The following is a 17,377-nucleotide window of genomic DNA, read 5'->3' as shown; positions in this document are numbered from 1 at the left end:
CAAGCCCCTAAGTTAGTAACAAGTTTAAATAGGCAACCAAGGAGAGGGCGGAGGAAGGAAGGGTTTTACCCACGGTGGGGGCTCTTTCCTGAGGTCCTGCCATACCAAGATGTAGGCGTGCTGGTCGGGGTGGCCCTCTCGTCCGGGGCGGAAGATGATGTTCTTAACTATTAAGATGAGGGGAAGGTGGAAAGTCCCCTCTGGTGGCCAACCCACGGAGAATGTGGGCCACTCAGATGAGCAGAAAGTCTGCCATTTACTTTTTTAACCTGTAAGGAGAGATTGTGAGCCCTCTCTCGAACCTCCGACCAATGGTCGAGGGTGAGGGACAATGGGGACGATGTCGTTTGTCCCATGGTGTTCTGAAGACAAAGAGTGGTTAGCGTACGCGCGACACAACAAATAACCGATCACAACAGTCACAACACACAGGACAAACAGGCCGGCCACCTCACTCTCACGCATTAGTTTCACATCAGACGAGTCACCTTAGGGGGTGCCTCCAGATTGGCCCGGACGGACCACAGATTGGGAATGAAATTCCCCAGATTGGCCCAGACAGACCACAGATTGGGAATGAAATTCTCCAGATTGGCCCAGACGGACCACAGATTGGGAATGAAATTCCCCAGACGGATAGGAAAATCCTATCGCAGACGGTGAGTCACGGAAAACCGTGTGGGGCGTCCCCCGGTCACCAGAGAACAGATAACAGAAATTGCCCCTAGATTGGAGCCGCTCGGCTCGGGGCATAAAGTACTGGTAGATCGATCTCAAAATGAAAGTAAACAAAAGTGACCGGTCGTACTCACCTGCGGTGTAAGGCGGAGCCGTTGAGGTCCTCTCCCGTGAGACGTACTATCTCGCTGGGGCCTCCATATGTAAGAACCGGCGTCGCAGGGAAGAAGACCCCAAGGACTCAGCTCGTAGTGAGGAGTAAAAAGTTTATTTCCATGCGCATGGGGTCTCCCAGGCAAACAAGTGTGGAGGGCCCCGAGGGGGAATTGTGCAGGGATTTTAAGGGCGCAAGCGGGAGGCAAGCAAGTTTACAGAAGCAGATTGCATTGGTTAATTTTGAGCAGCATAGGACTTGGCAGAAGTTGATTGGAGGGGTTTGGGGTTGAGTAACCATGGAGACTGGGGGTCCTAGCCCAGTCACGTCACTATGTGCCCAGAACAGAACAGTTACTTGTCTTACTTATCTCGTTGAGACAGAACAACCTTGCAGGTGCATTCTTTTTTGCTCGGTTCTGATAGCTCTGGGGAGTTAGGGAGTTAACCCTTTCATCCCCCCCCTTCTTCTTGTAAATGGCCTTTAGGAAGTTAAAACTTAACCTAGTTGGATTTGAAGGGAGAAGGGGGAGGGAAGCAGCAGATAGAACGAGCTTTCTTGGTCTCTTCATAGCAAAAAGAAATGATATCCAGATAAAAGAGGCATATAGAACACCAGCTACCTACAACCAAAACAGATCTACGCCTAGACATATAATAATCAAGATTCCAGAAATCCACCAAAAGAACAGAATATTAAAAGCAGCCAGAGAAAAGATGCAGATTACCTACAACAGGAAAACTATCAAAATAACAGCAGACTTATCAACACAAACTCTTAAGTCAAGAAGGGAGTGGGGAGAAATATTCCAAGTCTGAAAGAAAATAATATGCAACCTAAGCTCATATACCCATCAAAACTCTCTCTCAAAATTAATGGAGAAATAAGATACTTCCAAGACAAGGAGGAACTGTGGGAGTTCATGGCCACCAATCCAACCCTACAGAGAGTGCTGAAGGACATTACAGAGAAAGAGAGGAAGAGATACCAGGATTCCAGCAACAGTGGCAGAGAGGCCTCAGTGAATGGGGCAGACAGTGGAATGAGGGAATAAGGTGGACAAATTATAGCAGAAAAGTGGAGTAGCAGATATGAGGCAGAGATGGTAACCTATAGTCTTTAGTATAGACAGCTCTGAAACTCTATTTTTAAAAAGGCAGAGGTCATTGTTAATGGTGTATAAGGATTTAAAAGACACAGTAGTTTTATTGCCATATTTAGTTTGAATTTAATTTGTTCTGGTCTGTCCACTCATGTCAGATTTGAGGACACAGACATCTTGACCCAAAAATAGCAGGTTATACCATGGTAACTATCCTTACTTTCCTATTAACTTAAACTGAAATCCTGTATACTTACATTGTCTTACTATGACTGATCTTAATTGAATCTGAATCATAAGACTATGGGTTGGCCTTGGCTGATTTTATTTGAAATTGGTATGCTTGTTAGTATCAACCACAAAAGTAGAGGCAACTACTCTGAGGATGACAAGATGTAAAGGATATCCATACTGGTATTAATTAATAACAGCTCTCAAATCCTACAATGCTGTCAAAGTTAAGTTTTTATAAAAATAGGTGATACTATGTTTAACTATAATAAGCCAGTGTTGTGGACAAATCTATTGAAAATAACAAGAGAAAACATAGTAACTATGGAAGATCATCTATATTGTGGTCATATATGTCTTATCCATTGCATGTTTTTCTAGGACATTGTTTTGCTGTCTTGCTATGACTTGGTTTTCCCTATAATGCAGAGAGGATAGATATATATGTAGAAATTCACACATGGGTTTTTTTTTAAAATTATTTACGGGAACAGGTTATATAATGCAAGATGTAATGGACAGATACTCTGAGGAAGAGACCCTAAGAAACCCAAGGCTAATTTTGTAGCATTATGATATAAATTCTAGCAATACTATTGTTCGCTGATTAGAATGACATTGGACTGTTTTCTTGAGTTCAATTTCAGCATATGTAGAGATGGGGACAACTATCACAAAGAGAATGAGAGATGCGATGGTAGTTACTATCGTCTTCCCTAATTTGGAACTTGACCTAAAAAGCCTCCAATGATTTGATTAGTTCTATAATATGCAATAAGTATATACAGTGGGTGAAGATGGGGACAACTATTTGTAAGAAACTAGAGACAGTTAGATAGACAATGAAGATCTCCAGTGGACTTGCTTTGAAATCTGTATTTCTTTAAATTGCTTTTTTAAATGTTTTGTTCTGTTTTGATATGTTTAACCTTACCTTCTTTGAGATGTAAAACAAATGTGTAGGACTGATAACCATATTACTGAGCTTTTGTTCGATCATAGAGCAGAACGGTTTGTAGTGTCACTTTTTGAATGTCATTCTAAATACTTTAATTCTATAACATAAACAGCTATTTCTAAGATGACAATGTGTAACTTATCAACCAGCAATCTCTTACCGTTTGTTTTTCCATAATTTTGTATTATTTCTACCCTTTTTTAATCTCCATGTATTTTTTTGTTTCCTTTTCTTTAAATAAAAAAAAATAAATTGTGTTTCCTACACAAAAGAGGTTTGACAATTCTGAGAGTAAATCTCCAGAACTTTGATATGATTCTCACCAGTACAGCCATCAAGACGCTTTCTGCTTCTCCTCCATGTGTCTCTTTGAGCATAAAGAGCCATAATGACTGGACTCTGTCAACCTTATAAGGTAATAGAAAATGGAAAGAGTATCATTTGGCTGTTTGCAGAAAGTGTTTTTGCTCTGTCTCTCTTCTTTACTGATAAGTGCATCTCAGGGAGATATCTTGAGGTTTCTTCCCAAATACTAACTGAATGTACCATGCATTTGCAGTTTTAAAAGAAGGGGTGTGATACCACAATTGCTGACCCAGAAAGGAACACTGGCGGTCAAACTTTATCTTCTCAGAGACCCCTCTAAGGGGACTTCACTCTGTGATATCCAGCACAACACTTAAAAACAAATAAGCAGTAAATAAGTAAGAGTATTTCCCTGCTTAGACTCCAAATGTAATATGGACAGTGCTCTTTCTTTGCTTCTCAGCTACTGCTTCTCACTTTATCGCTTGTTGTTCTGCATCAAGATGCAGCTGCAGGGTTACACAATACACAGAGCACAACTCAAAACTGAAAGGAGTCTTTAACCATCTATCCAGTTTCTTTACTATGGACACCCTCCACTGATGTGTCTTTTAATTACATCCTTCTACCATTGTTTAGGGGATACATATATGAGAATATAGAGAGAGACTGAGAGAGATCCACATGTGGAAGAGATATCTCACTCATGTTAATTGCAGCACTATTCACAATAGTCAAGATGTGAAGCTAAGCAGGTTACAGTATGTGTATACACCAATTCCACAAATAGGATGTAAGTACTGTGTATCACAAGTATATACTAATAATTTTTTAAATATAAAAGAAGTGTGGAATCAAATTAGAGGCCCATTCATGGATGAATGGAGAAAGACTATGTGATACACATGTATGACAATGGTTATTCAAATACAAAGAAAATAAAATGTAATTTGCAGAAACATTGACACAGGTTGAGGACAGTACACTACAGTGAAAGAAGTCAGGCACAGAAAGAATAATCCTTCAGGATTCCACCTATGCATCAAAATTTGGTCTTGTAGTACCAAAAAATAGAACCCTGATTACCAGAGCCTGGAAAAGGGGTGCACAAGTGAGAGTAAGAAAGAGGACAGTTAAAGGGTAAATGAGAGAGTACAATGTCCAAGGTATATCACCAGAGATATTTCTCTGTTACCAGGATCCCTGTGCATGACAATAATTAATGAAAATTTTGCAGCAGCTGTTAAAAAGGATTTCAAAGAAATGATAAATATCGGGGATGGGGATGTAGCTCAGCGGCATAAGCGCCTGCCTTGTAAGCAGGCAGTCATGAGTTCGATCCCTGGTACTGGTAAAAACGAAAAAGACAAAAAAAAAAAAAAAGAAAGAAATGATAAATATCTAAAGTACTATGTACGTCATTTATCACAAACTGATGTTTACACTTTATATTCATTAGAAAAATCATTCTGTACGAGTGTGAAATTACAGTGCCGATTAAAACATATACTTTTGGCTGGTCCGATGGCAGTGGGCTATCAGAACTTTTTAACATTAGTGTCACTAAAGTTGGTATACCACCCCCCCCACTGCTAAATTTGACTGGCTTTAAAAAAGAAAAAAAAAGACATATACTTTTTATTAAAGATCACAGAAGATAATGGTGATTAATTTTAGTTGCTTACCGTGTGACCTCAAGAGGACAGAGGATTAGATCGCCCCTCAGGTTCATGTCTCCAGGGCTCTATGTACAGATATGGAAAAGCAGGTATCATTCTCGGTTAGGAGAGATCACAACTCCACCATCTGTAGAGTTGCTTAAAGACTCAAAGGTAATGCTCATATTAATTTCAATCCAGAAAACAACTCAAGAGTAGAAAAATTTATTTCTTTGTAATTGCAATGTTATTAAAACAATGATGTTTTTATGTTTGACTTGCATAAAGTTAATTATTCCTGACCAAAATTTCCCTAATTTCCCTGTGTTTTACCATTATATTGCTTTCTGGAATAACTTTGAAACATTACAGTGGCACTGGACTAGTTCCCATAGGCTCAAATTAGTCTCTACTTTGCAGTGTATCAACTATTGTAGCTGTCTTACTAACCAGTTTTGAAACTTGATTTTGTTGATTATTTTTTCACCTTAAAAAAAAATTTTAAAAAGAAAATGTGACCATAAATGAAGGAAATTTGTACCTATCTAGCCTTAGAAAAAATATCAGAGTTTGGCAGTGGATAAACAGATACAACAGTAGTAATCTGAACATGAGGGATCCACACATAAATATACAGATAATTCTGCATTAGTATGTCATTGGAAAAGCCAGTGTATCTCTGGCTTCTGTTTTGTAATTTCTGAAATGAAGAAGTAAACTATATACAACATTTATTCTTAGTTTGTTATTATTTGGGCAATGTGAAAAGGATAATTAAACATCTGAGTTGAAGAACTTACTCTCAAAAACTAAGATTTATTTTTAAATAAGATTTATTTTTAAATAATAAACTAAGATTTATTTTTAAATACTGGACCAGAGAAGCATACTGATTAAAATCCAATATAAAATTATAGTAAAACATTTAGTTTTATGGCAGTTAGCACTTAATGTCACAAAATGAATATATGACATAAAACATGTTTAGGACGCTATTTTTTCTACTAATTCCTGGACTGAGATAATCAATAATCATTTTAGAGTCATATTTGATGAACTCATGACAGACAGCTGAAAAATATTATGTGGAAAGTTAAATTTAAATGAAATAAATGCTATAAACTCATTTTCTGTATATGTAAGTACCAAAAAGTATATCTGAGAATTTAAAATTTAATTACTTGTATATCTGATCAAAATTTGAAATTGCTCATATTTAAAATGTTACCTACATATTTTATCTTTGTAGTAACAAGGTGGCTCCTGCAGGATATTTTGATCATCCTCCAGACTTTATAAGGAAAGTCAACTATGCATCATATGTTCTCATATTCTCTTCTTTTCAATTGCAGGACTAAATGTCAAATTCTCAAACACAGAAACCATGTTGCTGTCAGACAGACGCCAAAGTGGAGCAATGTTTACTCTCTTGGGTTCCTCAAATTAAACAATTACTGCAAGTACTGCTCTTCCTGATTTCTTTTTTTTTTTTTTTTTGCACTGGGGATCAAAGTCATGACCTTGTGTTTGCCAGGCAGGGGTTATGCCACTGAGCTAAATCCTCAGACCGTCTTCTTGGTTTTTATGGACATCTACAGTGTCACCATGATAGGGAATACTGGAATGATTGTCATATATATAGGATCCACTCTCTGGGATGCCTCTCAACCACCAATACCCATTTTCCTTGAGAGAAGGTAGACCCCCAAGTCTGGGACACTTGGGCCAACCCCAAATAGCCAGCACTGATTCAAACCCATCTGCTCATGCTACCCAACTTCTCCAATTGAACCCAGTACCCTATCTCACATCAACATTGTCTAGAAGAGAAGTCCATCATCGATAGACTTCTCCCAACTCTTCATCCATGATCAGTCACCATACAACTCCCCCATCCCTCTGATCAAAAGCCAAACAGGACCTACCAGCTATACAGGATCTCAGACAAATCAATTCAGCCATCCACTCTGTCACCACAATAGTTTCCAACCCATACACATTGCTTAGCAACATCCCCCCACCCCCACCCATTTCAGTCTTAGACCTTAAAGATGCTCGCTTCACCATTCCTTTACATCCCAAATGCCAACCTCTATTCACTTTCACCTGGGAGGACCCACTACTAAAAACTACCCAACAGCTCACCTGGATGGTTCTCCCCCAAAGTTTGGAGACAGCCCACATTCTTTAGTCAAGCACTTGCAGCTGATCTAGCACATTGAGACCTCTCCCCAAACACCCTCCTCCAATACATAGATGGCCTCTTGCTCTATAGCCCCTCATTAGAAACCTTTCATGCCCATAACACTCTTCTCCTAAACTGCTTAGCTTCCGTAGGGTATCAGGTCTCAAAAGACAAGGCCCAACTCTCTCACCAAGGGTTACATATCTAGGCTTCAGCCTCACTCCCTCCTCAGAAGACCTCACCATAGACTGCAAAAAAGTGCTTCAAGGCTTGCTTGAACCATGCTCAAAATGTCAAATAGCGCTTCCTGGAGCTAACAGGCTACTTGAAGCTGTGGATCCCTAACTTTGCCTTGCTGGCCAAACCCTTTTATCAGGAAATGCATGGGCTGATTGACGAACCCATTTCCAACTCAAAGGCAGTCTGCCAGACATTCACCTGATCTAAACTACTGAAGGCCCCCACACTGGCCTTGCTTAACTCCAGTAGACACTTTGATCTCTATACCTCAGAAGTCCGCAGGATGGCTGTCGGGGTTCTGACACAACAAAAGGTGCCAACCCCCACACATGTCACCTATCTCTCTAAACAGTTACAGGCCATAGTCAAGGGATGGTTTCCTTGTCTCCAAAACTGGCTGCCACTGCTGTCCTCACCCAAGAGGCCCCAAAACTCACACTCCAAGGACATATAAATGTCCCCTCCGCACAGAGGATGACTGATGTACGTGCACACCAGCCTCTTCACCTACTGTCCCTCTCTCACCTCCAGCTCTTTCATTTTACCTTTCTAGAAAACCCACGCATGACTCTAAAGCCTGTTACAAAAATAGACCCTCTCTCTCTGCTCCCTCGTGATCCCTCTGCACCTTCCCATCATTGCCATGAAACCTTTAAGGACTTTGTCAAACCAACAGTAGATGTCTTAAAGCAGCCCATTATTGATGCGACATGTACTTGGTTCATTGAAAGGAGCTCATTCAGGACAACCTTCTCACCCTGAGCAGGATATGCTATAGTCTCACTCAAAAACACCATAGAGGCAAAACTCCTACCCCCAGTCACTAGTTTACAAAAATTAGAACTGATAGCCCTAATATCAGGCCTCACCTCAGCACAGGGAACCACCATAAACATCTACACAGATTCTAAGTGTATCTTCCATGTCGTTCACGACCATGCTGCCATCTTGAAGGAAGGAGGCCTTCTAACTACAAAGGGGAATCCCATCCAAAATGCTGAGCTAATGTCTACCTCCTTAAAGCTACTCTCCTCCCAAAACATGTGGCCATTCTTCACTTCAAGGGCCACCAGATCTCCACTGACTGAGACCCCTCTTCTTCCAAGGGCTCACAACAGCTAGCCTCATTCCTTTTAGATACACCACCCTAGATACGTAACATTACCTACACTTCTTCTCAGTATTCACAACTTTTACCTCAGGGGCTACCCTGGGGCCTCAGGGGTGGTTCTTCCTACGTGACAGATATGGCCTCCTAGAAGATCAAGCCATCAGATTTCCTACCCAGATTTACTCTTCTCTACATATGGAATGGCAAGCCCTAAAGAGACACCTTGACCCAATTATTTATTGCCCAAACTTGTCTACATTTCTATAACAGATTTTCTCCAAATGTGCAGTCTGTGGACAGGCCAACCATCAAGGGGGATTACACTCCCTTCCCTCCTCCTCTCCTCACTAGTACTAAGGGTCTTTACTAGAGGAAGATTGGCAGATTGATTTTACTCTCTTGCCCCAACACAAAAAGCTCCACTACTTTCTAACCATGATTGACACTTTCACAGGATGGATAGAAGATTTCCCCACAAACTGAGGACTGATGACACAATTAACCACATTCTACTAACTAAAATCATTTCCAGGTTCAGCCTCCCCTTCTCCATCCAGTCAGACAGTGGACCTGCCTTCATATATAAAGACACTCAACAGGTCTCATAAGCTCTACATATCAGATGGGTTTTGCACACACCTCAAATCCCCAAATCTCAGGCAAAATTGAGAAGGCAAATCACCTTCTAAAAATTCAACTCACCAAGCTCTCCCAATGTGCTAGATGTCTGATATGAGTCCATGTTCTCTAAAACATGCAGAATGAATTTTAGAAACAATGGAGGTTAAGATATTTATTGAGAGAAAACTTCTGTCTGAGAGAGAGAGAGAGAGGAGAGAGAGAGAGAGAGAGAGAGAGAGAGAGACACTAGAGGTCCCAAGTGGGTTGCCAAAGACTCTGTCTTTCCTAGGGATTTTATAATAGAGCAAAACCCCAAGGTGAGGTGGGTGCAAGGTGGGGAAGACATGGAAACTCGCAAGGTAGGCATGAGATGGGACAAGATAATGGCCAATCAATAAGATAAATTGCTCAGATAAAACTGATTAAATTGGGAACAAAAGGGGAAGCAAGTCGTGTCAAAAGCAGGCATGCACAAAGAGTAGTGAGACATCAGTGAGCAAACCCAGTCTGGAAAGCAACTCGATGCCCGGAGACCTGCCAGAACTGAACCACCAGACCCCATCACCTGCCAGTGCATAAGCTTGCAAACAGGAAGTGTCATCCCACAGCGCGCGCGCACACACACACACACACACACACACACACACACCTGGCAAGCAACCGGCTTATCTGGAGAAGCACAGGTTGTGATGCTAACAGCTATGGAGGTGAAATGCAGTTGGATGCCTGTGGTGCTTTGGTGTTTCACTGACATTTCAGGTCTAGAGCCAGTGGTCTGATCATCTGTTCAGGGGATAGCAGTACTCAGTGTGGTATTTAGGGGCGATCTCTTTCTGAGGGTTATAGCCATTGTTGATTCCCTGTGGTCTTGTTTTGCAAGTCCTTTATTGTTTCCATTGTTTTGTTGGGTTGCATTTTATTCTCTTTGGTTGGTTTGGTTTGGTTAAGTCAAATCCCTTGGCAGAAGTAGCTATTTCAAAGATAGCAAGACATATTATTGTAGCAATTTTGGATTTACTATTGACTTTTTTTTCAGCCTTCATTGCATCCATTGTCTTGTTTTTATTGTTTCTATTCTGTTTTATTTTTACTATGTCTGAAGTTATCTGCAGCTATTTTGAAGACATCAAAAAACATTATGGTAACCACTGTTGATTTTATAATGCTTTTAGGCCCGTACTGCTTACACTGGTTTGTTTTCATTGGTTTTATTCTGTTTTATCCTCTTTAAAATTAAAAAAAGAAAAAGAGCAGTGACTCTTCCTGTAGGGGGTTGGGATGGTGACTCCTGGTTTCCTCAGGCTGATAAAGACCTAGTTAGAATATCAATTCTTGATTCTTATCCTTAGGAAGTATGTGTGTATTTGATTTATCTTTTATCTTGAGGTCTTGCCCACTGTCTCTCCCACAGTTGCAATGTATCTCATCTTCTGCACTGGCCCAGCCCTGTCTGACTGCCTATAATATTTCTGTGTAACTCAGTTGCCTGTAACAGTACCAACACAAATCTTTCTCTTCAATGACCTCAAAGAAATCAGTAGTACAATTTTCTGAGATTGGACTCAGAGATCTCCAGTCAGAGAAAAAATTCTCTTTTGACTTCCCAGTATCATAGCATATTCTGGTACATAGGATATGCTCAGGAAACACCAACTGACTTAAAACACTGCAAATTTGAATCCAAAGACAGAACCAAAGGCAATGCAAGTAGACTGATTGTATATTAAAGGTCCTTAAGCATGGGTCTAGAAATTTGTCATAGCAAATAAGGAGTTTGCAGTCCTACAGGAAGATGGGGCCATGGCTCTGATGGTTGGTGCCCTCTATAAGAGTTAGCCTGCCATGCTGGTGGTACACCTGTGATCTCAGCACTTGAGAAGCTGAGGCAGAAGGATCTCTGCGAGTTTGAGCTGAGCCTGAGCTACAAAGTAAGTTTAAGACCAGCCTGTATTACATAGTGAAAAACTCTGTCTCAAAAAGTTGAGAGAGAGGGGCCAAGGATTTAGCTGAGTGCCATAAAATGCCTGCCTGGAAAGTGCAAGGTCATGAGTTCAATTCCTAGTATCCCCAAAAAAAAGTCAAGAGAGAGGAAGAGAGAGAGAGAGAGAGAGAGAGAGAGAGAGAGAGAGAGAGAGAGAGCGAGCCTGGGAAACAGTGGACATTCTGCAGAAGTGTTCTAAAGCCATTTGTCCCTTATATAGGACAAGTTAAGATGAGACTAGGTAACACTGCAATCACCAGTTGATCACCAGTTGCTCACCATCCACAGCTGTCCTTGCTCCAGAAGGAGCTCAGGGAAGAAGAAGCACAACATATGGCTTCCACACTTCCCTAAGAAGGCAACATATGGCGGTGACATGGCCAAACCTAGGGTGAGGAAACAAGTACATCAAATAGCAATAATGTTTAAAGTCTTGCTTTGCTTTTGTTTTGTTTTGTTTTTGAATCAGGGTCTTGCTGTGCAGTTCAGGCTGGCTTTGAGCTCACTTTGTAGCCCAGGCTGGTCTTGAATTTGCAACTATACCTCCTGCCTCAGCCTCCTGAGTGCTGGGATTACAGGCATGAGCCACCACGTCCAGCTAAATCTTTTCTGATTAAAAATAATAATAATAAAGCAGCAATCCTCTGCTTTTGGCCTGCATCCCTGCAGTTTCTGGCAGCTCCCAATGGGCACATAGCCTGGTGGAGTTGCACGGAAGAACCTGTGCAGGGTTAGTCAGTCATCAGGTGGATGTCACCACCTGATGGCAGCAGCACCCCACAACTCTGAGATTCAGTGCACAAGAACAAACTGCTTTTAAAAGTAGCAGAAAAAAGATGATGACAACAAGAGTATTTCAAGACAGGAAGTGATGCCAGACCAGCAGTGACACAGAAGTCTTCTATTTCCTAACCATCAAGCCATGGTGACCAGTCCCTAAGCCCCAACTTCCATCTATCTATCTATCTATCTATCTATCTATCTATCTATCTATCTGTCTGTCTATCAATCTATCTATCTGTCTGTCTATGTATCTATCTATCTATCTATCTATCTATCTATCTTTCTTTCTTTCTTCTTTCTTTCATTCTTTCTTTCTTTTTTCTTTCTTCTTTCTTTTTGCATACTGGAAAATTGAACTCAAGGCGTTTGCATTGAGGCACATCCTCTCACAATATTAAATTTTATTTTATTTTATTTTATTTTGAGAAAGATCTAAGTAACTAAGTTGCCCAGAATGTACACAAACTTGTGATTCTCCTGACTCGGGCTCTAGAGTGCCATGATCACATGCATGTATTACCACACTGGGCCCAATCTTTGTATTCAAAAATGTTTTATTTTAAAACTTGCATCTATTTATAAAGTATGGTATGATATTTTAGCACATGCATACAACCTGTACTGACCAAGTCAGAGTACAATAAAATCTTGGTTTGCAAGCATTCCAGGAACTTGCTGAAATCCAAAGAACTTGTGTATCAAAGTGAATTTCCCCATTAGAAATATGAAAATCAGATGATTCATTCTACAACACAAAAATATTCATATAAAAATGATTATAATACTATAATATAATTTAAAATACAGAATATAAATAAAAATAAATTAACCAAGCACAAGGTCCTGAGTTTCCTGGTACCAAAAATAAATAAATAAATAAATGAAATGAAATAAGTTAACCTGCTCTTACCTTTGAAAACCTTCTTGGCTGGTGTGAGGGAGGTGAAGGGAGGGATACTGTGTGTAATGACTTTCACTATCACTAAAGCAATCACTGCTATCTGTTGGCTCAATAAAATTTTGTTTCTTTTCTTGCAGCTTTGGGCAAGGGAAACTATCCAATGACACTTGCTTTTGCTTCCTTTTGAGGACTCCACAGAAATGTGAAATTGCTATGGCCTAATTTGGGTGGTGCTCTTCAATAAAGTTTTGCACTATTTTCCACATTTTACACATCTCCCTAATCTTATTTGAAGTGAGGGACCCCTTTGCCTTTTTCTCCTCCTTCTTTGCAGATGAAATATCCATAACCTCTTGCTGCTGGGAGACTTCATCCCAAATCCCACAGAAAGAGAGAGAGACACACACACACAGACAGACAGACAGACAGACAGAGAAAGAGAAAGAGAGAAACCATTGGCTCAGTTGTGATCACCTGATGTTCAGCATCACATATTACTCATATTGCAAGACTGCTTGTTTATCAAATTAAAATTTATCAGAAATTTTTGCTCATCTTGCAGAACACTTGTAAGACAAATTACTTCAATACAACTTTACTGTATTTATCATTATGGTCACTATTTCTTTATGTCTGGAACTTCAGTCTTTCTAGTTCTTCCTAGAACACCCTCCAGGTTACTGGGAACTGCTGAGGTGATTGTGAAGGTGCTGTTCATTCCCAGCAAGGAGATTCTATTTATTCCCAGAAGTGTGGCCATCAATAAGAGGGTCTAGGTAGCTACCCCTACTCTAGCCTAGGGGTCTTAAACACTGGGCCACAAACAAGCAACAGTCCATGGCTGGTTAGGAACCAGGCTGCACAGGAGGAATGAGTATCAAGCAAGCAAGCAAAGTTTCATTTTTTTCTACTCATGTAGCCTCATGCACATCCTCCTGAAAACATTTCCCAAACAAATGAGCTCCCCATCCTTGACATCACTGCCTGAGCTCCCCCGCTACAGGTCAGCAGCAGGGTTAGATTTTCATGGGAGAGGAACCCTGCTCTGAACTCTGCATTGGAGGTATCTAGATCGGGCTCTTTGTGGAATCTAACACCTGATGGTCCAAGTATAGCTGAGGTGGTGAGGCTAGCCATGGGGAGTGGCTGTGTAAGATCACAGTTGCAAAGAAGACCCCAAGATGGGGGAAGGAGACCCCAAGGAACCAGCTCTCATGAAAAATCAAGGGGTTTTATTATCCGCCCATGCGTGGGACTCTCCGACCACACTCTGGTGGGGAGAGTTGCCGGGTAGGGGAGTGCAGAGTATATAAAGCTGAAAACCGCAAAGCAAGCGTCGGTAACAGAAGTAGATGGCATTGGTTAATAGGGGTCATGTCATTTGCTTATTGGTGGGTGAGCTATCCGCTGCAGGTGGCTTGATGTTTTTTGAAAACTCATATCCTGTCTGGCAGGGTCGATAGTTCACGGTGCTCTTATTTTTGGGGATGTTGGACCACAAGTTCCCTATCAGGCCAGAACATCTGGTTGTTCTGACCGTGCGACAAGGCAAGAGGGGGTTTCCTAAATGTTTTAACTCTTCACTCCCCCCTTTTCTTGTGAGGATCTCTAATCCTAGAGATTATTAGTAGGTATTGGGTCATATTGGTATCTCAAGACCATCATCTTTACCTGGGAGACCTGTGATCGCACCAAATGTGTGATCTTGTTTAGAACGCAAGGGCCAATGGTAAGGAGTAGGAGCAAAGCAGCTAAAGGGCCGGGGGGGGGGGGGGGACAACATAAGGAGCTAGCCCTTGCCATAGGGAAGGGAAGGATGTCCCCGAAGAGTATTCTTTTTCTCTAGTTTTGATATTTTCTCTGAGTTTGGACATGGCGTCTTTTACTATGCCTGAATGGTCAACATAAAAACAGCACTCTTCTTTTAGATCAGCACCTAGGCCGCCCTCCTTCAGGAGGAGTAGGTCTAGTCCCCTCCTGTTTTGTAGGACCACCTCAGATAAGGAGGTTAAAGAGGCTTGCAAGGCTGTTATAGAAGCCTCTATTTGTTTTAAGTCTTCATTTATTGCGGCCTGCAACTGATGAAAGTGTTGTTGCCCTGTAATCAATGCAGCAGTTCCTGTTCCTACCCCTGCTGTAACCTCCATCCCCAAGAGTACAGCTAGGGTCAAAGTCATTGGGTCTCATTTAGTTCTATGGCCAGGCAGTGGGTCCAGAAGGGGCCCAGGTCTATATGAGATACGGGGAAAAATCTTTACCATCACACAAAGATCACAATTGGAGTCAAAGGCGTCAGCAGCTACACAGGGTGTGAATCCCGACTTGCATGACCAGTATGTCCCCTGGGCTGGGATAAGATACTGGTTTGGACTAAAGGAACAACGTGAAGTCTTACAAACTCTCTGAATTTTAGTTGGCCAATTTGAGGGTTTTCCGAGACATGTCCCACTTCCTGAAACCTCTAAAAGGCTAACAGAGTAGTTCTTTCCCCAGGAGCATTTGCTTTGGTCTGTTGATCTTATAAAGGCCTCATTAACTGCAATTCCCTCATAGTATGGGGGCATGGAACTTAATCATAGCCAGCATGATTGTGTGAGGTTAGGCTGGGTATGATTTAAGGCAATATACGCTCCTTGGATCAGCTTGAGTAAGTTATTACCCAGAGAGGGGAAATGGGGTTTCATAGTAACCAAGAGAGGGGAAGGGCTCTGAGGGATAGAGGGTGATTTTGGCCTTTGTTTTTGGGTTTTAGGTGTAACAGTGGTGCTATCTTGGAGTGTAGTTTTTACCTTGGAGAGTGTCCTGTCTCCCTGAGGGGAAGGCCTAGGTGTAGGTAGGATGACGGGTTCACCCAGGTCAGTATCTGATGGTAGGGCCCAGACGGGACCTTTAGATATGAGGAGGACACTATCTGGGTCAGTACCTGATAAATAGGCCCAGATGCCCCAATGTCGGGATGGCTCCCAGTGGGGGCCATTGGGGGTCAAAACTGTTATAATTAGAGAATCAAGCTTTCCTCTTTTCCAAGCCCTCTGAATAGACAAGTGACGGTCTACCGAGGGGGGCGTCCATCCAGTGGCCAGGGTTACACAACTCCAGTAGGGGCACCAGAACTCAGAGGTGGACTTACAATAGGTAGGAGTTTCCTCAAGGGGGCAGAGATATACATGGAAATCACCCTCGCAGCTAGTGCCAGGAATTGCCGAGCATAGACTTATTTCAAAAGTGGGCTTTCCTGTTCCCCTCCATTGAGCTAATAGCTTGGTCCTGGAGTAATTTCTGTCATGGCGCCGGTATACCCTCCATGTCAGTGACGCATGTGGGTTGCCATTGCATGGGGGGCATGGCAGGATCAGAGCAATGACAACGGAGCCGAGCAGGGCAAGTATCTGGGGCATCATGAGAGGTTCTATTTAAGGAGCGTAATTTCCCCTGGCACCACCAGGCAGTTTAGGTAAGACAACAGGGTTATTATGTCAAAGAATAGGGAGAGGAGACTAATTTTTGTAAGACAGCCTAGGTCTGAGGGAAATGTGACCCACAATCCTATGGCCAGCACAAGGGTAACAGAGACAATGATGACGGCGAAGCCGTCTGGGTAACAGAGTAACATGAGGGTATTTTGGCTCCTTAGAGAGGTGTTGTCCTTCAAAATGGAATTTTGAGGGGGTTACCAGTTCATTCTAAGGTCCAGTTGTTATCCTGAGGCGGGGAGGCAGGCTTCAGGTGCGACACATGTATCCAGGGAGTGATGCCGTCGACCTTAACCGCGGTGGGGGTAGTCAGCAGCACTTGGTAAGGTCCTTTCCAGTGAGGCTGTAGGGTTTCAGCTTGGTGGCAATGAACTAGCACGAAGTCACCCACTTGATAAGGGTGAGGGGTTGGCAAGTCACTGGGGGCGTAGGCTGTGGACAGTTGTTTCCAAAGAATCTTTTATATTCGCTCGAGAGCGATGAGCCTGTCAGACAGAAAAGTGGGTAATACAGCAGAGCTATCATCTGAAGGGGAGAGGTCTTGGATGGGAGGAGGGGTGCCGAAAAGAATTTCAAAAGGAGTTAGGTTAGGGGGTTTGGCCGACGGAGTGTTTCGAGCACGGAAAAGGGCATACGGCAGGAGCATTGTCCAATCTTGTAAGCCAGTCTCATGGACTAATTTAGTTAGGGTCTCTTTGATGGTTCTGTTCATTCTTTCTACCTGTCCTGAACTTTGGGGTCTATAAGCACAATGTAATTTCCAATCAATCCCCAATACGTTGGCCAATCCCTGACTCACCTTAGCCGCAAATGCCGGCCTGTTATCAGACCCGATTACCTTTGGCAGTCCAAAGCGGGGGAAGATCTCTTCCATCAATTTTTTTTGTGACAGCAGCAGCAGTCTCCTTTTTGGTAGGGTATGCCTCAGTCCAACCAGAGAAAGTATCAACAAAAACCAGCAGATATCTATATCCATACCGGGCAGGTTTAGTTTC

This window comes from Cavia porcellus, unplaced genomic scaffold (assembly GCF_034190915.1).
Source record: "Cavia porcellus strain 051 isolate PalLab524CR breed Dunkin Hartley unplaced genomic scaffold, mCavPor4.1 scaffold_8, whole genome shotgun sequence".
In the NCBI taxonomy this organism is placed as follows: Eukaryota; Metazoa; Chordata; class Mammalia; order Rodentia; family Caviidae; genus Cavia; species Cavia porcellus.
The sequence above is the reverse complement of the archived record's forward strand: the minus strand, read 5'-3'. Positions refer to the sequence as shown.